Genomic DNA, 25,366 nt, shown 5'->3' on the forward strand with positions numbered 1-25,366 from the left:
TGAGCATTCTTTCTCTTACACACGTACCTAAGCTCTTAATGGGATTCCCAAGCTAGAACTGGCATGCAATCTGGGTCCTTCTCCTCCCCTCTTCCGTATTTATTATTTGCATTTATTATTTGCAAGGGCTTCGAGAGACTATATAGCTTGTCAGTACTTGTCATAACCTTTAAGCAAGGATTTTTTGAAGTGTAGAGGAGGCTCAAGGAGTCTAAATGAGTTCCCTTTATTCCCCCATCATAAACTTTTGACAAGATGCATTAGAGTTAGATTGTGTATGCAACCGAGGATTCATTAGGAACTAGGGAAGGGGAAGAAATTTGATTCCGTTCAGATAAAAAGGTGAATCTAACTAATTTGCAGTTTCTGAAAAAATGTGCTAACTGAAACACACCCATCCTTGGAAATTCGTATCTCTCTGAATTTGTGGCGCAGTTCTCAAGCCAGGTATTGTGTACAGAAGTACATACACATTTGCCAGGATAACATTTGCAGAAAAATGCCTATATTAGTGGAAATAAGTTAAAACATTGCTTTGCAAATATGTGTACATCAGAGAAATTGCATAGAACCAATGTGTATTAGGATAACCCATACTGAAGTGCTGGTGAATTTTCATGAGGATTTTTAAAAGAAAAGAAATCTCAAACTGAGTCAGAGGATTGAATTTATAACTGGGAAAATGAGAAGCTGAAAAATGGAGAGATTTGCCCATTCCTAGAAACAACCTAAGCAATCCCAGGGCCCAGGAGAATCATGTTCTTGCATGTATATGCCCATATTCAAATATTGCTGGGCTTACAGTCAGTCTGCCTCAATCATCTCCAGATCCAAATCTCAATGGGTTGTGTGCCTGCTCCCTTGTATGCTGCCACCCAATCATACTCAACTGGAAGGCAAAGAGTCATGCTCAGGGAGGTTAAAAAATTAGAGCTATGAGATGTGCAGAAAAATTGCAAGTCATACTGAGCATCATATTGGGAGGAACATTATGATACCTACCCACCCTGCAATGTGATTTCTAGAGTCCCGATAATCAGTATCCCAAAGCCAGTGAATGTCAGATTTGGGAAAGGGTGTTGCATGCAGCTAAAACCTGCTGCATAAGCATCAACAGGCTTTTAAATCCAAGGACTAACACAATCTAATTGAAGCTGGTTCAGGTCTTATCCAAATAGGAATGCAAAATGCATCCTTTGGGGTTGCGTATATTGTCTCCTTGTTATATTTCTAAATATTAGCCATTACATTGGCCTAGGCTTACAAATCCCACTACAATTTCACCTAAAGTCCAAAAGGTACTCTAAAGTGAGCTTGGGGTTTTCCTCTTCACGAAATCTTATTAACAAAGAAAAGCTAAGACTATACTGTACAAATAATACCATACTAGCAGAACTTAAATGATACCCGTAAGTAAAAAAAACATGTAACAAATATTTTGCTGGAGTATATGAAAAAATGTGATATAACGCAAAGCTGTGTGAGAAAACCACGGCGATATAAATAGTATAATAAGACAATTGGAATTTTTTATACCCAAAATTTTTATTTGATTGTTATCCTTTTGTATACACTTTTTGTTTTTCTTTCTTTATCCTGATTCTTTTTCTTTCTTTTTTCTTATTCGCTTCTGTTGTAAATAATCTTTTGTGTCTTTATTTTAAACAAAAAAAGATTTACTAAAAAAAACAAAAACAAAGGAAAGCTTTAAACTAGTGGAATTTCCTCAGTGTGTGAACACATCTGCACGAGCATTTTCTATGGCAAAATCCAACTGTGGAAGGACTGCCTGAGCGACAACAACAGATGAATTTGAAGGGAAACAAAAGCATTTTGGAAAAGGGGTAGGAAAATTGCTCAGCTGGGAAGTTTGTGTGTGTTGAGCATCTTGCAAATATTTGACTGCACGTTATTTTCCAGAAGTAAAATAGGCATCGATCCATAGGGACAATAATCTTATTTTTATATTGCAGTGTAAAACTTCCAGGTTAGAACTATGGGGGGAATGCTGTCAGAATCCATGCCACATCTGAACCATTTTGAACTTAGAAAAAATGATGCTGAAATCCAGAAAAGGAGACGAAAAGTCACAGTGGGGGGAGGGGGGAGGGATATGGAGCATCCCTTGGCAGCAATTTGCTAAACCAAGTATGTAATATCAGGTAGCTTACTAGTTATGTGCCTTACATCAGTTTGTCACTAGTCTCCAGAGTATGCTTAAAAGGGAGAGAGGGAGAAAGGGAGATTAGGAGTGCTTATATCTGCATGTACTCCATTAAGAAATTATCCTTTAAGAAGCTTTACAATGAAAGATTGCATTCTCCAGAGAAACACTGGGCACATGAGTCATTTTTTAACAAAAGGGAAAGCCACAATCTAGAAATCAAACCAACAAAAGTGTGTGTTGAAGGCTGCGTAGGTTCATTGCAAATAAAAGAATTCTTACAGAATGTTAATTTCAGTGTTGTGGGATAATATGTATCTAGATCTGTGCATTGTTATTTTCATTATTTTGAAACGAAACAACAACCTATTTGTGTCTGAGTTGCTCTGTTCTCTCTCCACTTTGAACTATGAAAATTCACTATACTGGAGAATTTGAAAAAAGCTCTAACTTACCCCCTTCCGGCCAAAGTGGGTGAATTTATAGGTTAAAAAAAAGGTAAAGGACCCTTGGACGGTTAAGTCCACTCAAAGGCAACTATGGCGTTGTGGCACTCATCTCACTTTCAGGCCGAGGTAACCGCTGTTTGTCCACAGATAGCTTTCTGGGTCATGTGGCCAGCATGACTAAACCACTTCTGGCACAACGGAACACCGTGACGGAAACCAGAGTGCACAGAATAATAATAATAATAATAATAATAATAATAATAATAATAATAATAATAAAAAATTTTTATTTATATCCCGCCCTCCCCAGCCGAAGCTGGGCTCAGGGCGGCTAACAACAATCAAAATAATCCAACATTCTAAAAACATTCATTATAAAATTAATTAAAATCAAATTAAAATCAAATTGATGGCAACCATTAAGCAAAATTCTGTGCAGATTGCCAGAGGAGGGGGTCAGGCTGCGCCCTGACCAAAGGCCTGGTGGAACAGCTCTGTCTTGCAGGCCCTGCAGAAAGATGTCAGGTCCCGCAGGGCCCTAGTCTCTTGTGACAGAGCATTCCACCAGATTGGAGCCGCGGCCGAGAAAGCCCTGGCTCTAGTTGAGGCCAGCCTAACCTCTCTGTGGCCTCTCTGTGGCCTGGGATCTTCAGGATGTTTTTATTTGCCGTTTACCTTCCCGCCACAGTGGTATCTATTTATCTACTTGTACTGCTGTGCTTTCGAACTCCTAGGTTGGCAGGAGCTGGGACAGAGAAACATGAGCTCACCCCGTCATAGGGATTTGAACAACTGACTTTCTGATCAGCAAGCCCAAGAGGCTCAGTGGTTTAGACCACAGCGCCCCCCGCGTGAATTTATACGACCAGTAGTCACTTCAGAATAGATTAAGCCTGCCAAATTGTAGGCAGAAGCACACAGGGGTTTTCATGCAAGGCACCTTTAAAGTTTGATTCTTTCTTTCATAAAAAGGGGTCATGGAGCCTATAACTTCAGACTTTGTCACCTCAGGATGAGTGCAGTAGAAATTAGAGGAGCCGGGATACTGAAAGCGGGCCTTGGGTAGCATTGATCCCCAGGAAAAACTGGGGTGTGGTAAAGGGAAGGAAGAGGAGTGAGTTCTGCGTTTGTGCATATGTTGGTAGAGGAGCAGGTCTTCCCATCTTTCCCAGTCTTCTTATGATCTCTGTGAAGATTCCTAGCATTTTTAACCTGCAATTTGAATGCTTCATGCACAGTGCTGCTTAGTTTGTAAATCTAAATCACCAGCGGAGGGCCTGTGTTTTCCTTTGGCTGTTTGAACATGCTTATTAGCATTCTCTATCCTTTCGACTTTTCCTTTCTCTCTGACTCACGCTTCTTTCAGAATTAAAGGATCTGAAAATGTTATATGGGCTTATGCAAGATGATTGAATCTCACTGAGGATAAATTATTGTAATTAAAACAAAGAAATCTTAACAGTACTTTCAAGAGTTGCTATTTTTTTTCTTCCCAAGTCCAGGAACAGGCCTTTGCGATGGGCCTGGAAGTAGGAGACCTTGTGACAGCAGAATCCCGTAGTGCCTTAAAAAACTAGCAAATTTATTGCGGCATATGCAAATCCACTTCTTCAGATGTGTGAAGCATTATCCTAACTTGCAAGAACACAGATCCCTGGTTGGGAAGGACATCGAACACAACAAGACCAGAAAAGTACAGATAGCACCAGGGTGGTTATCATTAACATTATCATGTTAATTTACAATGAACATTCTCAAAAAGCAGTAGTTGACGACACAGACATCCTAGCATTGGTAATCCAGTTAATGGGGCAAGTGTGCAGTTGTTTCACACTTTCATCCCCAATTTTACATTGGTTGGGGAGATGGAGCTGTGTATTGACCTGTGTGTTTGATCGAACATGGAAGGGATTTTGACTTAAGTCAATCCCTACTTCTATAAAACATAAGAAGCTTAAATATATTTTGTGTGAATATCTGACTGACTGCAACAGAGGAGTAGTGATTAGGGAACTTGCTATTACACTACTTGGAACTGATGATGATGATGATGATGATTTATATTTATATACTGCCAGTGCTCCCCCCCCCAAAAAAAAATGTTTAGGGATACTCTCATTTTGACTCAAGAAAATCACCATTTTATAGTTCAAATCAGGAAAAATAAATATAGTAAATGGAAAAAAGTACAAATATTCACAAAATGCTTAGGGGTATGCATACCCCTGCATACCCCCAGAAAAAAGCATTGTATACTGCCCTTTATCACAAGATCTTAGGGTCATTCACAATATAAAAATAAGAAGGTAAAAGCACAAATAAATAGTTAGAACAAAAACAACAAAATATGAACCCTTCCTTTCAGGAACACATTTAAAAGCCTGTAGAATGTTAATCAGCCAACATATAATATTCCTTAACATTTTGGCATCTTGTAACTCCCTAACTCCTGTGCCTTTTTATCTGAACTACAGGAGCTTACAATTCACAGTATTATTATTTTTCCTTAAAGTAACTTTGGAGATCTTTGATCATTGTCTATTTCTTATGACACTCTGCTTCTGGTTTCTAGATCTCCAGGGAATAAGCCAGCTGTAGCTTAAATGAAAATAGATGTTGCTGAAGGTAGCATTTGCTCTTTATAGGTCTGATGTTCTCACATATGTAATGGTTAATTGTATCGAGAAGCTATGACTTAGCTGTGGTTACTAACACAATTCTATTCATTTTACTCAGAAGTAAGTAAACTCCAGTGGAATAATTTTAGCGAGTATAGGACTGGGGAACTGAACTGAATCTATTTCCCTTTCTGTTTCCACTGTGTTGAATTTTAGATTTCAAGTTGCTCGGGGCAGGGGCCTATGACAGGTAAATAAAGGGTGGAAGATAACTTCTGTGCTATTTTTTTCCATTGCATACAACTTCACCATAATGACACAATAATTATATTAGTTGTCGCTGAATCAATGTTTTCATTAATCATCTTCATCATTAAGATATTATCATTGCCATAATGTTGATATATTATATTATGAAGCCATAACTCACTGGCTTCATCCCCACTTAGCCAACAAGCCACTCATTCCATCCCCTGGTCCAAAAACAACTAACCACCATTAACAATTAGTCAAAATAGGGTTGAGTCAAATGTATTTATCAGCATAGTATCTACTACCCCAAGATCCAATGAAAGGTTACATTTATTACAATGCTGCTGCAGTCCCAACTATTGCAATATAAGGTCTATTTCTCACATTCATTCATTATGTCAAAAGTAATTTTAGGGTTATTTGGGGAAGTTTTTAATGTTTGATTATTTGTTTGTTTTTAATATTCTTTTGGGAGCCACCCAGAGTCGTTGGGGAGGCCAGATGGGTGGGGTATAAGTAAATAATAATAATAATAATAATAATAATAATAATAATAATAATAATGGCATTTTCCAACAGTGAGGTGAACAAGCAGCCTCCTTCTTCAGCTACCCTCAGAATATGTTATAGCATGACCACCTGATGTTGAGCTATATGCACAGGTGAGGAGTCAGCATTTCAGGCCTGTTGAACCCAAACAGTGTCAGTTTCTGGGTGTAGATAGCTAGGACCTTACATCAACTCTATTTTTTTTAAATAATATTTATTAAAGTTTTGAAGGTTACAAAAAGAAAAAAAATAGAGAACACCATATTAAACAAAAAACAAAACAACAAATCACAATAATGAAAAAGGAAAAAAAGAGGGGGGGAAAGAAAAAAACAGAAAAAAACACAATTAAAAAACACAACAAACCTTCCCATAACTTATCTTTCATTCGCTTGTTTCCTTGACCTCCTCACACCTCCCTTTTTTGTATTCTAATTCGGTTAGCTATTTCAGCAAATCCTTTCCATCTTTTCCAGTTTTTGTCCTTATCTTAATATAATGTGACTTTACTTTCCCTCTTTTCACCAATTAACAGTCTGTTTTTTCTTAATCCTTTATAACATTTCTGCTAAAACCACATAACTTCATTCCAACATCCTTCTAACATTCCTTCATTTTACAATGTTTCTGTAAATAAACTTTAAATTTCTTCCAATCTTCTTCCACCGACTCTTCTCCCTGGTCTCGGATTCTGCCAGTCATTTCCGCCAATTCCATGTAGTCCATCACCTTCATCTGCCATTCTTCCCGGGTGGGTAGATCTTGTGTCTTCCAGTACTTTGCAATAAGTATTCTTGCTGCTGTTGTGGCATACATAAAGAAAGTTCTATCCTTCTTTGGCACCAATTGGCCGACCATGCCCAGAAGAAAGGCCTCTGGTTTCTTCAGTAAGGTATATTTAAATACCTTTTTCATTTCATTATAGATCATCTCCCAGAAAGTCTTAATCCTTGGGCATGTCCACCAAAGGTGAAAGAATGTACCTTCAGTCTCTTTACATTTCCAACATTTATTATTGGGCAAATGATAAATTTTTGCAAGCTTGACTGGTGTCATGTACCACCTGTAAATCATTTTCATTATATTCTCTCTTAAGGCATTACATGCCGTAAATTTCATACCTGTTCCTAGTCAGCCATCATAATATTATGTCCTACATCTTGTGCCCATTTAATCATAGTTGATTTCACCGTGGACCTTACATCAACTCTAAGTGCTAATGCAGATTATACTAACTGTATCTAGTGATTTGCATTTTCAGTATCATAACTTTGTAAAAGTTTGTTTGAAAGAAGTAATCAAGGCAAGAGTTGCATTTCAAACAGAAAAAAAGGATCAGAAGGATGAAAGAAATCATTGTAAGAGACTTTAGCATGGATGTAGCACTTTATACTATCAAAGGATGTTGCAGAATATTCACTAATTAACTCGTTCTCACAATGCCTCTGTGCTGTTAATTACTATCAACCTCATGTACTAGTATGAAAAAAGTATATTCCATGTACAATTGTAGCAAAAGGGACAAAATGAATTGTGTCTCATTGTAATTTGTCCCCCAAGAATTCAAAATCAGGTCTCTGCATGGCTATACAAGTAAAAAGGTAAAGGAACCCTTGATATTTGACTCCAGTCAAAGACGACTATGGGGTGCAGCGCTCATCTCTGCTTTCAGGCCGAGGAAGCTGGCGTGGGTCCAGAAACAGATTTCTGGGTCGTGTGGCCAGCATGACTAAACTGCTTCTGGCACAACTGAACACTGTGATGGAAGCCAGGGCCCACAGAAACACCACTTACCTTCCAACCACTGTGGGAAGCGTGCTTTCAAACTGCTAGGTTGTCAGGAGCTGGGACAGAGCAATGGGAGCTCACTGTATCACATGGTTTGGAACCTCCCACCTTCTGATCAGCAAGCCCAAGAGGCTCAGTGGTTTAGACCACAGCACCACCCATGTCACCAATTAGCGATCTCTAACAATTTATCCCCAGAGCAGTCCTTTCTTTTACTCAAGGTTCCCCTTTGATACCTGAAGGAGCATCTCCACCCCCATAGTTCAGCCTGGACATTGAGGTCCAGCTCTAAGGGCCTTCTCGCAGTTCCCTCACTACAAGAAGTGAAGCTACAGGGAACCAGGCAGAAGGCCTTCTTGGTAGTGGCGCCCGCCCTGTGGAACGCCCTCCCATCAGATGTCAAGGAAATAAACAACTATCTGACTTTTAGAAGACATCTGAAGGCAGCCCTGTTTTTAATGTTTGATGTTGTTGTTGTTGTTGTTGTTGTTGTTGTTGTTGTTGTTGTTGTTGTTGTTATTCTATTGGGAGTCACCCAGAGTTGCTGGGGAAACCCAGCCAGATGGGCAGGGTATAAATATATTATTATTATTTGCTTCTCCAATGTTCTCCCCTCTCACAACATCATGTGTAGATCCTTGAGAAAAGAGAACATAAAAATGGCAAATCTGTGAATGCTCTTTCACTTTTTCATTGTTAGAGGGTTTTTGTTGCAATACTACTACTAGCAGGTTGGTGTGGAGGGGGAGAGTTGTTGTCAGAGGTGGATTTAGGCCAATGTGACCCGTTCTGCCAAACTGGGCAGGGGCATAACATGGTGTCACATCCATGACATGATGAAATAAACAGAACAGAAGGCGAGAGGTGGTATGCCAAATTTTGGCCTTGCACAGGGCACAACGGAAATTGGAAAGACCAAAGTATGCCCTGTTGTTGTTTTCGAACGGAGACAGTCCAGCTCTATGTCAGCACTTAACTTCTATCCATCTCTCTCTATATAAGTGGCCTTACGAGAGCTCTATGAACCACTAGCAGTCAAGCAGCATGAATGCTACAAAGCTATTAACAAGCCTAAGGTAGCTGCATTATTCACTTGCACTGGCCATTTAAAGATAACCTGGTAGTTCTTTAATGCAGCATGACAACTTGAAAGCGGAATGCAGCATGGCAACTTGAAACCTGCTTGTGTAGTCAACATCACCTCCACCCGAACCCACCCTATGACACCAGCATTTGGGAATTACGGTTCTAGGGGAGAGGGGGAGATCACTTGACCGAGATTCAGCATCAGCTGCTCAAAAAGCCTACCGACTTTCCCCCATGCCCTGCAGGGTTAAGTATAATTTGACTGCTGAAAGATCCACTCCTATTATGTTTAAAGGTAGCTTGCTTGGCTAGACTTGCGGTTTAAATTGTCACTTTAAACTACAAGTTTTTGAGGAGTACCTTTTACCATTATGGGCAACGGGAAATATAGCTCGAGGGCATGACTGTACAACCCTGTACAATGCCTACATATATTGTGTAGTCAAAAGGAAAGTGGAACAGTTCCAAATGCATGGAAGAGATGCAGTCTGAAATACACAGGAGATTATCCTATATAAATACATTAGTAGTGCCACTATTACGAGAAGAATGTCTTGTCTTCAGTATAACGGGTGACTTTGAATTTAAGAGTGTAGCTCAGCCCTTTCAAATCACATTTAATTCAAAGTTGCTAAGTAGGGACATGATTCAGGCACTTCTTCCTCCTAGCTTCAGGGAGAGCTCAGTAATCCGCTCCCATTAAATTCTAAAGCACATAGAAGTTCTTAGAGTCCGCTGGATCGTGTCCTAATAATTATCAACAGACCAATGCAAATTTGCTTTCAAAAGGAGATGATTAGTACAATTAGATTTCAAAGAAAAGCTGATTTCCCCCACCTCCTTCTAAAACACAGTGACTTATTGGAAAAAATCACAAAACTCAGCTATTCAAAACTAGAGTAGCAAAGGAAACAAAGTTGCACAAAATATATTTAATTATGGGGAACAACAGCATCAATTGAAAAAGAAAAGGAAAAAGAAGCCAACAAAATCGGGTCACCATATGTTAGTGTGTAACAATATTCAGCAGGTGTCTAGAATAACTGGAAGATTCTGATTGTTTGTTGAAAAGAGTTTTATCAAAGCATGCATGGCATCTCCAAGTCAGTAACTGTGACAGAATTCTGGCAAGATTCTACAGCTGTTCTTGGACAAAGATTGCTTAGCAACCATGACCCATGAATTGGTAACCTGGCAATTGGATTATTGCAATGTGCTCTATGTTAGGCTGCCCGTACATTAGGTTCAGAAGCTAGTCTAGAAGATGGTGGCATGGTTTGTAATAAGGGTTGGCCCCTGTCTACTGCTGAGAAAACTCCTTAAATCCAGATTGTTTGGCTACGGACGGGGGACTGACAGAGGACTGTAGACTTGGTCATTCCTTCAAATTGTGCGTCTCCCCTTGCAAACCTACTTTCAACATCACATCAGTCACAACAGCTTGCAGTGCAACACGCAGTGTTACTGTCTAAAGCCCTGAGCAACTTGGGATCAGGATATCTCAGCGAGTATCTTACTCCCCATCTATTTGCCTAGTCGTTGGACCAGTCATGTTGTTCAGATGCCTGATTATCGTCTTCCCAAGCAACTACTGTATTCCGAACGCAAAAATGGAAAGCGTAATGCTGGTGGTCAACAAAAGAGGTTTAAAGACTCTCACAAGGCAAATAAAAAATGTAGGATAACACTGACAATTGGGAAACACTGGCCTATGAGCGCTCCAGTTGGAGAACAGCTTTACCAAAGGTGTCATGGACTTTGAAGATGCTCATACTCAGGACGAAAGGGAGAAACGTGCTAAGAGGAAGACACACTTGGCAAACCCTCACTGTGATTAACTCTCACCTGGAAACCTATGACCCCACTGTGGAAGGATGTGTGGATCCAGAATTGGCCTCCACAGTCACTTACGGACTCACTGTTAAGACCGTATTCATGGCAGACAATCTAACTGGGCTACGATTGATTGCCAAAGAAGAAGATAGAAGTACAACTCTGAAAAAACCTGAATCAATATTAGCATGCAGACTTTAAAACTTGTTTTTTTATTCAGTTAGTAAAGTATTTATATATTTGCCTAAGCACCATGGTCATTTACATTCTCTTTAGGTGCTACATGTGCTGGAGGTTCAGCCCATGGTAGTTAAAACTTGATCCCCCAGTGCAATGGCACCTGCCCTGTAGAACATGTATCTATTGAAATTAGAAAGGCCCAATTCTCCTAAAATATCTATGTTGGTTCCCAGTATATTTCTGAGCACAATTCAAAGTGTTCTTGCTGACCTTTCAAGTCCTAAATGGCTTTGGTTCTGTATACCTGAAGGAGCATCTCCACCCCCATCACTCAGCCTCAGGTCCAGCTCCGAGGGCCTTCTGGTGGTTCCCTCCTTGTGAGAAGTGAGGTTACAGGAAACCAAGCAGAGGGCCTTCTAAGTAGTGGCACCCACCCTACTGAGTGGATGGGTGGAACACCCTCCCATCAGACCTGAAGACCGTCCTGGATAGGAAAGGTTTTAGTGGATGAAGTTATGTTGTGTTTAGGTATATTCTGTTGGAAGCTGCCCAGACAACCCAGTCAGTTGGGTTGTCCTCCTCCTCATTGATACCTTTGTTGTTGTTTAGTTGATTAGTCGTGTCCAACTCTTTGTGACCCCATGGACCAGATACCTACATCTCGTTAAATGTTAAAAAAAACCCATTTTATTTTTACAGGCTTTCCTGGCCTGGAAGAGTGACTTGACTTGTGGGCACTGCTTGATGGTGTGTGTGTGTGTGTTTTATAAAAGTTCATCTGTTTTTAATTGTTTTCATTGCTGTGTATTATTGTGGCACTATCTTTAGCAGTTTATAAATATTTCTGATAAATAAATGATAACATTAATAAATTGCACTACTCAGGGATAGGGATGGCCAAATACACCAATTCTGGTTTCTCTCTGTTTCTCTTTTTTCTTCTTCTAATTTTCAGTTCAGTTCTCCACATTTCTACACCAGTTAGCAATTTTTAAAGTTCTCATGAACAGCCACCAACGTTTTTGTGTGAATTTCCCCAACTATGCATGTTTGAATACACAGTTTTGCTTAGAATACACATTTTTGCAAAGCGATTTCCCCATAATTTATTGCTTTTTTTGTATGCTATTTTCACCAATGTACTTATCTGTACACTTACCATAATATATGCATTTTTTATTTTTTATTTTTGTAAATGGCTTGGCTGGAGAATTGTACTGCAATAGACAGATAAGAGTAAATTTGGAGTGATAACATTGTTTTGGTTTGCATGCTCTTTTGGAAAATGCCAATTTGGAAAGTTTGCTTTTAAATGCAAACTGAACTGAAATTCTCCCCCATCCGTGTTCGACAAACACCCTGCACCTTAGGGAAGTACCAAAACTTCCCACTATTCTATTCAGCGATTCTGATCTCATGAATATTGGCAATGTTCAGAACCGCTATCCACCAAAAGGATAATTGATTTTCACAATGGTATGATTTTTGCAGTTCCAGAATGGTTTCTACACATGTTACATAAAAAAGGTAAATGTACCCCTGCCCGTACAGGCCAGTCTTGCCAGACTCTAGGGTTGTGCGCTCATCTCACTCTATAGGCCGGGAGCCAGCGCTGTCCGCAGACACTTCCGGGTCACGTGGCCAGCGTGACAAGCTGCATCTGGCGAGCCAGCGCAGCACACGGAACGCCGTTTACCTTCCCGCTGGTAAGCGGTCCCTATTTATCTACTTGCACCCGAAGGTGCTTTTGAACTGCTAGGTTGGCAGGCGCTGGGACCGAACGACGGGAGCGCACCCCGCCGCGGGGATTCGAACCGCCGACCATGCGATCGGCAAGTCCTAGGCGCTGAGGTTTTACCCACAGCGCCACCCGCGTCCATACTGCATGCATAATTAACTTGATTGCATATCATTCCCTATTCAAAAGAACAAACTTGGCTTTTTCACAGTTTTCCCCATTCATACTCACTCATATGGATGTACATTTCACCCTCAGATATTTTTGCCTTCCCAAACATTGGCATTATATTTTCAGGACAATTTTCTCCAATACCCAATTTTAGCAAGTGACACAATTCTCCATTTAAATAATTGCCAGCTTTTACAAATTGTTCCTAGCTCTTGTTCTTCATGCAGAGTCCAGCTATTGCGCTTTGCTATTACAATTTCTGTCAGCCCTATTCTGATCCTTTCTTCCTATTAAAAAAAATAAAAATGAAGCATGGTGAGCTATTGTGCAAATGCTGGACTTTGACTTATCAGTTCCCCCATTTAAAACCCAACTCCAACAATTTTTCACACCACACTGTTTCTCATGGAATCACATAATTGCAGAGTTGGAAGGGATCCCAAGGGTCATCTAGCTCTGCAGTGCAGGAATCACAGCTCAAGATACCCTGACAGATGGCCATCCAACCTCTGTTTCAAAAACCTCCAAGGAAGGAGAGTCCACAGCCTTCCAAGGGAGTCTGTTCCACTGTCAAACAACTCTTACTGTCAGAAAGTTCTTCCTAATGTTTAGCTGGAATCTCCTTTCTTGTAATTGAAATCCATTAGTCTAGGCCTACCCTCTGAGGCTCCAATACTTTGGCCACCTCATGAGAAGAGAAGACTCCCTGGAAAAGACCCTGATGTTGCGAAAGATTGAGGGCACAAGGAGAAGGGGATGACAGAGGACGAGATGGTTGGACAGTGTTCTCCAAGCTACTAACATGAGTTTGACCAAACTGCGGGAGGCAGTGGAAGACAGGAATGCCTGGCGTGCTCTGGTCCATGGGGTCACGAAGAGTCAGACACGACTAAACGACTAAACAACAAAACAACCCTCTGAAGCAGCAGAAAGCACACTTGCTCCATCTTCCATGTGACAGCTCTTCAGACATTTTAAGATGGCTATCACATCACCTCTCAGTCTTCTCTTCTCCAGGCTAAACATACCAAACTCTTTCAACTCTTCCTCATAAGGCTTGGTTTGTGTGCTTCTCATTACATTCCCATTCAACACATAGCCTTACTTAGCTATAACTCTTTTTGTGTGGCTATTACTAATTGGGGTAGCGGATGAGGTTTTCTGCTTGTTAAAATTTTGGGAAACACACCAGCAACCCTATACTCTAGCCTCCATTAATTAAGTCTTGTTATAACTTTGGAAAGATAATGGCTTAAGTAATAGCCCCCCTTCCCAGTGCTTAATTTTGGAACCTTTTGTTTTGATAACTTGATAACTGGCCAAGACAGTTAATGAACCACATGACTCAAAATCTCAAAATCTCTGTCTGACATGTCAGTTGCCCCTGAAATTGCTCACATCTTTCCTAGTTTTTCTGTTTCTGAAAGTCTGCAGAATCGGTGCGTCATAGAACATTACAATACGGCGCTGAGGCTGTCAAAGAGAGAAATCACCAGCGAGAGAGCTGGGCTCACTTTGCATAAGTATATTCATTCATTCTCTCGCTCGCTTGCAAGCGAGCAATGTTAAGAGAACAAAATGGAGAGAACTATCGGAGCTTCCTGAGTTTCCCACTGGGCAGCTTGGGACCACAAGAAATAGAATCAAATCATATCTGAGACGGCAGCCATGATCACACCAGGGGAACTAAATGTGCCCCGGGATTGCTGTTTGATGACATGTGGGCTTTGTAAACTCCATTCTTCCCAAAGGGGCTCCATATGTAAAAATCTGATTCTGTTTCAGCCTAGCCGCAAATATTACTGACAAGCGGGATGTTTGGTAAGGCATGTAGCGCATATGGCACAGCAGAAAGCCTGATTATAAAATAAATACAGAAAATGAAATGGAAAGCCTATAACAGAGCCATGTGGCACTACCCGAGTCCTGTAAAAGCTTTCAGGTCAGGCTTGCATGTTGATCGTAGCAGCAAGGGAATTCTGCTGTAAAATCACTTGCTTTACTTTGTCCACTCCCAACTTGAAAGGACTCAGAATGATACAGTAAAAACCTGTGGCTACATAGACATATTTTATTCCAGAATCAATAGAGGTCGAGGACTTGGTATTTTGCTTCAAGGTTAGGTAAAGGGTAAAGGGACCCCTGACCATTAGGTCCAGTCGCAGATGACTCTGGGGCGCTCATCTTGCTTTACTGGCTGAAGGAGCCGGCGTACAGCTTCTGGGTCATGTGGCCAGCATGACTAAGTCCCTTCTGGCGAACCAGAGCAGCGCACGGAAATGCCGTTTACCTTCCCGCCAGAGTGGTACCTATTTATCTACTTGCACTTTGACGTGCTTTCGAACTGCTAGGTGGGCAGGAGCAGGGACCAAGCAATGGGAGCTCACTCCGTCACGGGGATTCAAACCGCCGACCTTCTGATCAGCAAGTCCTAGGCTCTGTGGTTTAACCCACAGCGCCAACCGCGTCCCACTTCTAGGTTACCCACACCCAATCTAATTCCATTGTATCTCCCCTCCCTCCCTCTAAAGAATACTTATTGAGAATCTGATTTAGTTATTGGGGCAGCGGTGGGGAGAAGGCTCACTGCATTGATTCTGCATTACCCTGCAGTGTGTTCATTTGAAAACAGATGCAGGTGGTTCTGGCAATGGGGGTATCTGTCCAATGATGTTGTGGTTGGGTGTAGACTACGATAGAAATCTCCACTTTCTTCGTTCTTTACTTGGGGCAACTGCAAGGAGGAAAAGGCACAGATGACCTATCCAAGGGGAGGGTTTTCAACTGTGTCTCAAATAACTACATCCACCTAAAATCAATCTAGATTGAAAGCAGCATACAGTGGTACATTGGTTCCCAAACTCAATCCATTCTGGAAGTCCATTCGACTTCCAAAATGTTCACAAACCAAGGCATGGCTTCTGATTGGCTGATTGGCCCCAGAAACAATGCTGACAGCCAAAACAGATATTCAGCTTCCAAAAAACATTTGCAAACAGGAACAGGTTTACAACATTCGGGAGCAGATTTGTTCAAGAACCAATCAATCAATCAATCAATCAATCAAATCTTTACTATGGTCATAGACCAGCATAAGTAGGGTGGGGTACAATCATTAAAAATCTGTAAAACATTTTGGAAAGCTAAAATTCTTCAAACAGAAGGTATATATAAAAGGAAGCTAAAAGAAGGGTTAGGAGCATTAAACGGATGTGGAAGAGCATAAAAGGTTACTATATAAAGGGCTATGGCTATCAATTTACAAAGCACTCTGATATGAGTGTTCATTAAATCCAGTTTGTGGCACAGGTCATCATCGGACGAATTTTGATCACTGCTATGCAGAACCTGGCAACATTGTATTTTGCAGTAGGGTTGGTATCTGAAAGCAGCACTCTTCTCGCTTTCAGTCCAAGGGAGCAAGCGTTTGTCCACAGGCAGCTTTCTGGATCATATAGACAGCATGACTAAACCACTTCTGGTGCAACCGGTCACTGTGATGGAAACTAGAGTGCACAGAAACGTTATTTATCTTCCCACCGCAGTGATACCTATTTATCTACTTGCACTGGCATGCTTTTGAACTGCTAGGTTGGCAGGAGCTGGGACAAAGCAACGGGAGCTCACTCCATCACGGGGATTCGAACCGCCAACCTTCTGATCGGCAAGCCCAAGAGGCTCAGTGGTTTAGACCACAGTGCCACCTGCATCCCTACTTATGGAGTAGTAGGGAGATGAGGCTAATACAGATGCCATTTGGTAGCCAAGTCATTCAGGAACCAAGGTACCACTGTATTCCGTCCATATTTTTTATGATATTTAGATAACTAAAGGCAGATAGGTGTTTTTTTTCGGGGGGGGGGGCATGTCCCTTAATGCTAGCAATCTAACAGAGCCTTCGCCTTCAAGATAAGTGAGAAAGAAACAGACCCTACAATCATCATGGTACTTCAACACTACCCGGAAAACTAAAATAACTCAAGAGTCTGAATATGGGAGATACACACAAACACACACACCTTCAAAAGCATAAAGATTACCACAAAATATTAGTCAGTATTCTAGCACAGAGCAAGTCAAAACTTAACATGAGATGTATTATTGCCATGTTTTGTTGGATTTGGAGGAGGCTGAATTTCCAGTAGTATCCAAACTCTATGCATCTATGCTTGCAGAATGCAAGCTTCATTTACTGGGAGTCTATAAACCAGTTTCCAGCTCTCTCTCACAGAGCTATATACATATGCATATTTCTGAAGGCTTGGAAGATAAACAGGAATTAGGGTCATATTTTGTCAAGAGAACTTTGCCGGGGTGAGAAAATGTAACCTATAAACTGAAAATCCCATGTTAAATTGAAATGCCAGATGTTGTATCATATCACATTTACTAGCAAGCATCTGCATGTTAATATTGGTTTATTCCTGTTTGGCTTTCTGTATGTGTAGCCTCTGGCTAAGCAGTCAGCTGTAATAAGGGAAAGCAACATCCACAAACATTGAGAGATTTCTGAAACAAATGAAGTTTCCTAGAGTTTTCCCTTCAATGGATATTTATGTGCCCTTCAAATTGAACGGGTCAGGTAGAGTCCTGGCGATTAGACTTTTGCAAACAATTTTCACAGAAAAGAGAAACTTGGTTCCTTGGTTTCAGGAACGGTGATATAGCAAGGAAACATTATATTACAGGGTTGATATGTACATCATTCTGAGAATGTTTCATTAAGCACAGCTTGATCCAAGCGGGGGGTATGCAGCAGAGTATTTTAACCTATGTATTTCTACAAATATGTCCCATGCCAACAAGAAAAAATACTGGGAATTATAGTTGTGGAATATCTGAGTGTAGAGATGAAATGAAGGAATTCAGTCTTTTTTTATTCTTTTCAGAAGTCAACATTTTCCCTACCATACGTCCTTCTGACATACTGCCCTCAGTTTGATGACCCATGCACAAGCCTTTTGTAGAGGTTTCAACAGACACTGAAGAATTAAACTCTAGAACAAGCAACACAGATGACCTTTGAAAGAGGATGGTCTAGGCTGATTTGCCTAGAATGTATTTAACCTACATATCTGGTGAAGTGAGGGACTGAAAGTTGCTAGTTTTCTTTTCCATTTGGAAGACTGATTCACTGAGAAAAGTCACATCCCCAAAAAAGGCACATACCTTCTTTAACTTTTTAAAAAACTGTATACTACAGTTATTTAGTTTGTGCGTCATAATATATTACAAGCACAAAAGTTCAGTGATCCCCACACTGAAGGTTTGTAATCTAATCTATATAACTATTTATCACTAGATTTTTGAAAGAGCATGAGGTTAGAAATTCAAATTTTAGCTCTGGGACTGGAACTCATGTTTCAGATTCATAGTGGCCCACTAGCCTAATTAATAACAGTCAACATTTTCCACCTGATGTGGAATTACATTGCAAACGTTTGTAATGAGATGAGATCAGAAGGAGCATGCATGGTTTGTAGACTTCTCATGACTACCTGGTTGTCCACTGTGGCAAGGAAATGTTGGACTTGACCCAGCATGCCTCTTCATATGTTCTTATGAACATTAATTATGGGTCCTGCATTATACACTGCATAGGTCTATTGCTAAACATAAGGCCCAAGCAGGCAAAGCAACTGTAAAACACTCTTATCCGCAATTAAGATAAAGCAATTAGGATGTCCTTTTCTCTAGCTTTAATGGATATATGAGATCAATCATATTAAAATCAGTAGCACTATTGTAATATAGCCAGTTACAGATTGACCTGTGCCTCCATGGACAGCTGTGAGTCCAAAATGACTCCTTTATCATCCCATTGTCAGTGGAATCATGCACGTATTGCCCATCCCACTGGTCCCACTCTAGTGCTCTTTGCTGCCATTGTTGTGGGCATTGCCTAGGCAACTCTGACAATCCACATGATGCAAAAAGTCAAGTGGTACAGAGGCAATGTGGGAGCCAACCACAATGAGAGGCAAACACATCACAAAGATGATGCTTGAATCAGGCCTGAGAGACTCCTATCGATTTCTATATTTTTCCTGGAGTCATCATCTTAGTCATTTCATATTTTCAGAATTTTTACAATATGACACATCTTCCATCCTATGATATGTTACAGATGACATTTTTTTTAAATAAAAAGAATTAGATAGTTACACACTCCTTAAAACATGTTCCTCTCAAAAACTGTTATGCAGACCACAAGATGGCACCAAAGGATTTAAAATCATAAACCTTGAAGGAGGAAGCAAGAAAAAAACCTTGATGGGAATTTCATCAGGAAACTCTATTGTTCACCTTCAGGTGGGTCAATACATTATTAACATAACCCTGCCTGCTCTGACATGCCACTATAATGCCTAATTTAGATTCATTTAACATGCTTAATGTTTCCCTTTTGTGTGTGTGTTCAGAGAAACAGTAAGACTGTATGTATGGGAAATGGTTGACTTCAGGGAGCGGTTTCAAGGGTAGCCAAATAATGTAACATTAGCATGGCTTAAAGGTAAGTGACTTTTGAAGAAAGGATTGATTTAAATGAGAATGTAGCTAGTCTTGTTATCCTACGACAAGATGCAGAAAAAGACAAATTGCAATTTCTATAACCCAGCGATAATGTAAATTGTCTCATTTACACACATACACACTCACACATTACAGCAATAGCCTTTTCCCTTGGAACTGCATCACAATCCCTACAATATTTTGGTGAATAAAGGGTTAAGTATCCATAGCAATGTTAAGCAAAATTATTTCTAATACATTAAAATGAAAACTGGATTGCACATAAGCAAGAGCTCCTTGTCATTGGATCTGGGCTTTGAAAAGTACAAGGCAATGGGGGGGGGAGAATTGTTTAAGAACCACTTTTTGTTGTAAACACACCCTGTTTTATGGTATTCCTAGGACTGCAAAAACATGAAGGGTTTCAAGCATCTGGCTGTACCACAAACATAATTTAAGGCGACAGACAAATACAATTTTGTAATTTTATCCACATGATCTTTCGTCTTCTCCTTCTCTTCTATCCAATTTAAACCGGCTCTGGCATCCTGATCTCTGTTACTCAAAGCACAGACTTCTGAATTAGTCTGAATATGTATAGGTAGCAAACCTTTAATAGGATTATTTCTACAGTACTTCAGATCATCATTCAGTTTTCAATTCTTATTTCTCAGGGCTCTGCAGAAAAGTCTCTCTGTGAGTGTGGAGGCAGGCACTCCTTAAGAGAAATATATGCATAAATCATTCTCCTTTGAACCAGTGTGTTTGTAAAAGCTGAAAAAGATTCAAGGTTGTAATCCTGCACAGAAAATTAGATGCAAAGGTACTGTCAGAAGCTTTTGCACTGGGTCTCAAATCTTATGTGTCATCTCTTCCTTTAAAAAAAAAAGTAAAACTTTTACTATTTACAATGCTGCTATACATGCTGAAGAACATAGTTGTGGTGAGACTCCCAGATACCCATCATCTTAATTTGCTCAGAGATTGTGTGGAGCGAGTTGTGTGTTTGTGTATGTGTGTGAAAAGCTAGCTGGCAAATTTGAAAGATCAAGTAGTTCAGTAATATGGTTGATTGATTTCAATTATTTATTTGCTGCCCTTCATTATAAAATTCCTGGTCAGTGTACAAGGTACATTAGCAAAACAAGGAACTAAAATTATAGTGACAATCCATAGAATTGGATATCAAGCATATCAACAAGTTCGTTCGACTTCCAAAGTGTTCAAAAACCAAAGCGTGACTTCTGTTTGGCTGCAGGAAGCTCCTGCAGCCAATCGGAAGCTGCAGAAGTCCCATTGGATGTTTGGTTTCCAAAACAACATTTGAAAACTGGAACAGTCACTTCCAGATTTTGATTATTCGGGAGCCAAAACGTTCGAGAACTAGGCTGTTCAAAAACCAAGGTACAACTGTATAAGAATCACTTAAAACTGGACATTTAAACCAGCAGGTGTTTTGTTGACTATACAGTGGTACCTCGGGTTAAGAACTTAATTTGTTCTGGAGGTCCGTTCTTAACCTGAAACTGTTCTTAACCTGAGGTACCACTTTAGCTAATGGGGCCTCCCGCTGCTGCTGTGCAGCCACCGCACAATTTCTATTCTCATCCTGAAGCAAAGTTCTTAACCCGAGGTACTATGTATGGGTTAGTCTGAGGTACCACTGTATAGGTCTTCATCAACACGCCCTGAAATACAACTAAGATTGAAGCCTGTCATCCTTCAGGGGTGAGATGATGCCACAGCAAATAATACCCCCCCCATTGCCACAAGATATACATGTGCAGATGATTGAAGAAAAAGGAAGTCCTGATCTCTTGTTGTCTGTCTCGAGAGACAATGGAGTATGCCTCCAAGGGTGAAGTCAAGCGGCTGCATATGCAGCACTGAAGTGACCTCCCCAGGGTATAACTGAAGGGACAGGTTTGTAAGGGGCAATGCATTCTCTTGGATAGCCAGGTTGCAAGTCGCTCAGGACTTCATATGTCAGCAGCATCACTGTGAACCTGTCCAATTCGGAGTTCAAGTTATGACTTCTCTTTATGTCAGCATCCCAATTTCAAGAACATTGGTGCTGGCACAGAGTGGCCAATTATGCCTCATGCATGCAAGAAGAGGTCACAGGTGCACATAAACTTCACATACGCTATATATAGCTACACATTTTTAAAGTACCTACTATAATTTGAAAAGAAATAGAATCCATCACGCATGGTGAAGATTGAATGACCTGTGATCACTCTGTCTACTCATGCATCCTTTCATTCATTCAGCCTTTATTGGCATAATTTAGACAATAAAATCATAAAGGAGAGAGAGAAAGAGGGGAAAAAACAACCCCAACCATCCATAAAATGTTGGCAATCCAGATATTTTAAACACATAAAACATGTAAAAGATTAAGTAGCCACCATTAAGTAAAATTACCGGTAAGTTGTTTTAAATTTGACTTTAAAAATCTCGGCTAAATATCCTAAAACAATCTAGGTAGTTCCGGGTATATCATCCCTCAACAGATATTGGATTACAAATCCTTTGCAAGTAGATACTTTAAGCTTCAAAGGCGCCATGAGTAGGTCTCTCCGAAGAATGTTGAAGAAAGGGCAGTCCAAAATTATATGGTATATTGTATCTGGTGTATTCATACCACAAGAACAAAGTCTATTCTGGAAGGGGATGTTTGGCAACCTTCCAGACAGTTCAAATGAGAGGGATGCATTTAAGAAGGCTGACATAAAAACTCTACTCTCTGTGGGCAACTTCAAGGTCCTGTTCTTGGTTCTTTGCTTCAAACCAGATTTGGATTGGACAGTCCTTCAAACAGAGAGGATACTTTGAAATAGAGGACTGTCTCTGTCACGTGGTACTTGTAGCCACTCTGCATTGGCATGTAAGTGGCTGAGGTTGCCCCATGTTACCCTGGCAGTGAAAGAATTGGCAGTGCTGCAGCAGCTCCCATGCCATCAGAAAAGCATGGGTTGGGGATGCCTTGGGGATGCACCTGGAAGCACAAAGTAGGCATGTGACAAGTAAAGGTAAAGGGACCTATGACCATTAGGTCCAGTCATGACCGACTCTGGGGTTGCATCGCTCATCTCACTGTATTGGCCGAGGGAGCCGGCATACAGCTTCCGGGTCATGTGGCGAGCATGACAAAGCCACTTCTGGCAAACCAGAGCAGCACACGGAAACGCCGTTTACCTTCCCGCTGGAGCGGTGCCTATTTATCTACTTGCACTTTGATGTGCTTTCGAACTGCTAGGTTGGCAGGAGCAGGGACCGAGCAACGGGAGCTCACCCCGTTGCGGGGATTTGAACCGCCGACCTTCTGATCGGCAAGCCCTAGGCTCAACCCACAGTGCCACCTGCGTCCCATGCGACAAGTAGATGCTTGCAAATACATGCTCATGCTACACGGGAGTTGTGCCAAGTAAGTACACCCTCCGCGGCAATCCTAAGAATCTGCAAGGATGCATTTAAATTTCACACAGTTTGAAATGTTTGGTTATGGCACACTGGCTCCTAAAATACACTGTCACCCTGTTGGTAGCTTATTGCATAAATCTACCTAAATACCCATAGTCAGGATCACCCTTGCATCTTCCCCCACCTAGTTCCCATGCCATAATATTCTGTTCAGTCTATTTTAAGCAGTAAGCTCATCTAAGGCCAGTTAAGGCAAAGAAGAACATGTCAAAACTGTGCATAATCTAAATCTATGTCTATATAAGTATTAATGCTCTCAGATTGTTAGTTTTAAAAAAAAAAAAAAGAATTAACTCTACCTGCAGTAGATATTCATAGTCAGAGCTAATCTCCAGAAAAGTAGATCTGGCCTATGACTTACAGAAAATAAAATGAATCTACTTCATTCCCCATGTATCCATTAGTCTCTCTCTCTCTCTCTCTCTCTCTCTCTCTCTCTCTCTCTCTCTCTCTCTCTCTCTCTCTCTCCCCCACCAATGTCCTTTAAAATTTATGCTTGCATTTTGTCACCAACTGAAGATTAGCATTAATGGACAGCTATGTAGCACATTCTCCATCAGAGGAGGTATTCCACCCCCCCCCCAAAAAAAAGTCAAAGTGCATAAGACTTTAAAACTGCAAGAGGTGTATATTTAACCAGAACTTGCTTCAGAGAGCAAGGACTATTTTAGCTATGATGTCTCTCTCCTATACAGGGCTATGATTCTCCACATGGCTGCTGCAGTGCCCTGTGTCACCAGCAGGGGTGCAATTTCTGTATGGGAGGCAAGATTCGAAACAAGGTTCAAAGCCCTGTTCTAGTATATATTCAATATTAAATTGCAAGAGGCCTATGTCGTCTTTCAAAAACTGGCTACCAGTTATTTTAACCACCGCTTTGTATTGCTTTTAAATGTTTTTGTGTTGTTGTACACTGCCCCGATGATTTGAAGATATGCCAGTATATAAATACTTTACTAACTGAATAAAAAAACAAGTTTTAAAGTCTTCATGCTAATATTGATTCAGGTTTTCTCAGAGTTGTACTTCTATCTTCTTCTTTGGCGATCACTCATAGCCAAGTAAAATTGTCTTCCATGATCACGGTCTTAACAGTGAGTCCATAAGTGACTGTGAAGGCCAATTCTGGATCCACACATCCTTCCACAGTGGGGACATGGGTTTCCGGGCAGGAGCTGATCACGGTGTGCATTTGCTAAGTGTGCCTTCCTCCCAGCACGTTTCTCCCTTGCGTCTTGAGTTCGAGTGTCTTCAAAGCCCATGACACCTTTGGTAAAGGCTGTTCTCCAACTGGAGCGCTATACAACAACTGATACACAAGACAGAAGTACTGGCAGATTCAGGATAACCCCAAAATAAACACAATTGCCCACCCACCCCCAACAACAAAAGAAAAGTCTGTAGGGTAAAAAGCTTTAAAAAGCCAGTCCCATAATAACTCAAGGGAATGGAATGGGGAAAACTTGCAATTAGGTAATAGGTGGGAACAGAATGTAATGCCTGGACTATGAGAGAAGAAGATTTAATAGACCTGTTTCACACATCATCAAAAGCTGAACTATGCAAATACATGAAACTGTGGTCTCCAGGAGAGGAGAACACAGCCTTTTTGCTGAGATCCAAGGTATGGACCAGCATGTTATCCTAACTGAAGCTCATAGTTTCCTGGACACCCCACCAGTTGTAAATTATAGGACAAACTTGGGTAACAGCACATGGTTAGTCTTGTCTAAAGGTAAGCCACAAGCTGATGTCTGGACAAAATACTAAACTACATCATGTCTTAGTGTGGCACAGTAGACAACAAGCAGGAAGGATCAAACTGACCATGATGTCTTCTGTATGCTTGCGCATTCACAAAATGCCATGGTCTGGCTTAGTGTGATATAAAAACCCAAGAAATGTCTGAATAACCCCGCTTCCTGAAATGCCTGACTAGCCTCGCTTCCGACCTCTGGAATTAGCCTTCCTGGAAAAATGGCCCATCTTGGGCTCAGAGGTGGGCTCATTTGTAGGTTTGCCATATGTCCTCTTTTCCCAGGACACATCCTCTTTTTCATGGGGATGTAAAATGAGAGCCGTCATAGCAATCCATAGTTAAAAGGAGAAGTTGGCAAATGTGTCCTCTGTTTTGCTCTTCAAAATATGGCAATCCTTGTATTAGGGGCATAGATTGTTACAACATTAAATTTTTCCCCTTGATGGGTGATTTGAATCCCCAGAATCCTCCCCTCCTCATCTTTGCAGATTATTTTAGGATCCAATTTCTCTTTGGTGTAGATCACCAACCCTCTTTTTTTATTTACATCCGAATTAATAAACTCCATTCCCAACTTTTTGTTGACCAATATATGTTTGTGTTTTTTAGCTACATGGGTTTCTTGACAGCAAACCACGTCACATTTTTTATTCCTCAAAACTTTCTCTATTTTATTCCTTTTTGATTTTTCATTCAAACCGTTAACATTCCAAGATAGAAAGGTTAAAGACATTGTTAAAATTGGACGCCGATTTATATCTAACTATCAGTTCCCTGTTT

General features: G+C 40.7%; 1 protein-coding gene and 2 long non-coding RNA genes across 11 annotated transcripts in view; 1 reads left to right on the forward strand and 2 right to left on the reverse strand.

Moving 5' to 3' along the window:
• The window catches only part of CDH10 (cadherin 10), a 189,022-nt gene that overhangs the window by 93,794 nt on the left and 69,862 nt on the right, over positions 1–25,366 (reverse strand). The gene's annotated exons all lie outside the window — the stretch shown is intronic.
• On the forward strand, positions 18,752–20,260 carry LOC310766887. Its single transcript, XR_014550502.1, has 3 exons — positions 18,752–19,140; positions 19,251–19,342; positions 20,016–20,260. It is a non-coding gene; the product is annotated as an uncharacterized lncRNA (long non-coding RNA).
• Positions 23,112–23,564, reverse strand: LOC310767305. Its single transcript, XR_014550860.1, has 2 exons — positions 23,302–23,564; positions 23,112–23,254 (listed from the first exon to the last, which is right to left on the reverse strand). It is a non-coding gene; the product is annotated as an uncharacterized lncRNA (long non-coding RNA).

The sequence above is a fragment of the Podarcis filfolensis genome (assembly GCF_964270895.1).
Source record: "Podarcis filfolensis genome assembly, chromosome: 7".
In the NCBI taxonomy this organism is placed as follows: domain Eukaryota; kingdom Metazoa; phylum Chordata; class Lepidosauria; order Squamata; family Lacertidae; genus Podarcis; species Podarcis filfolensis.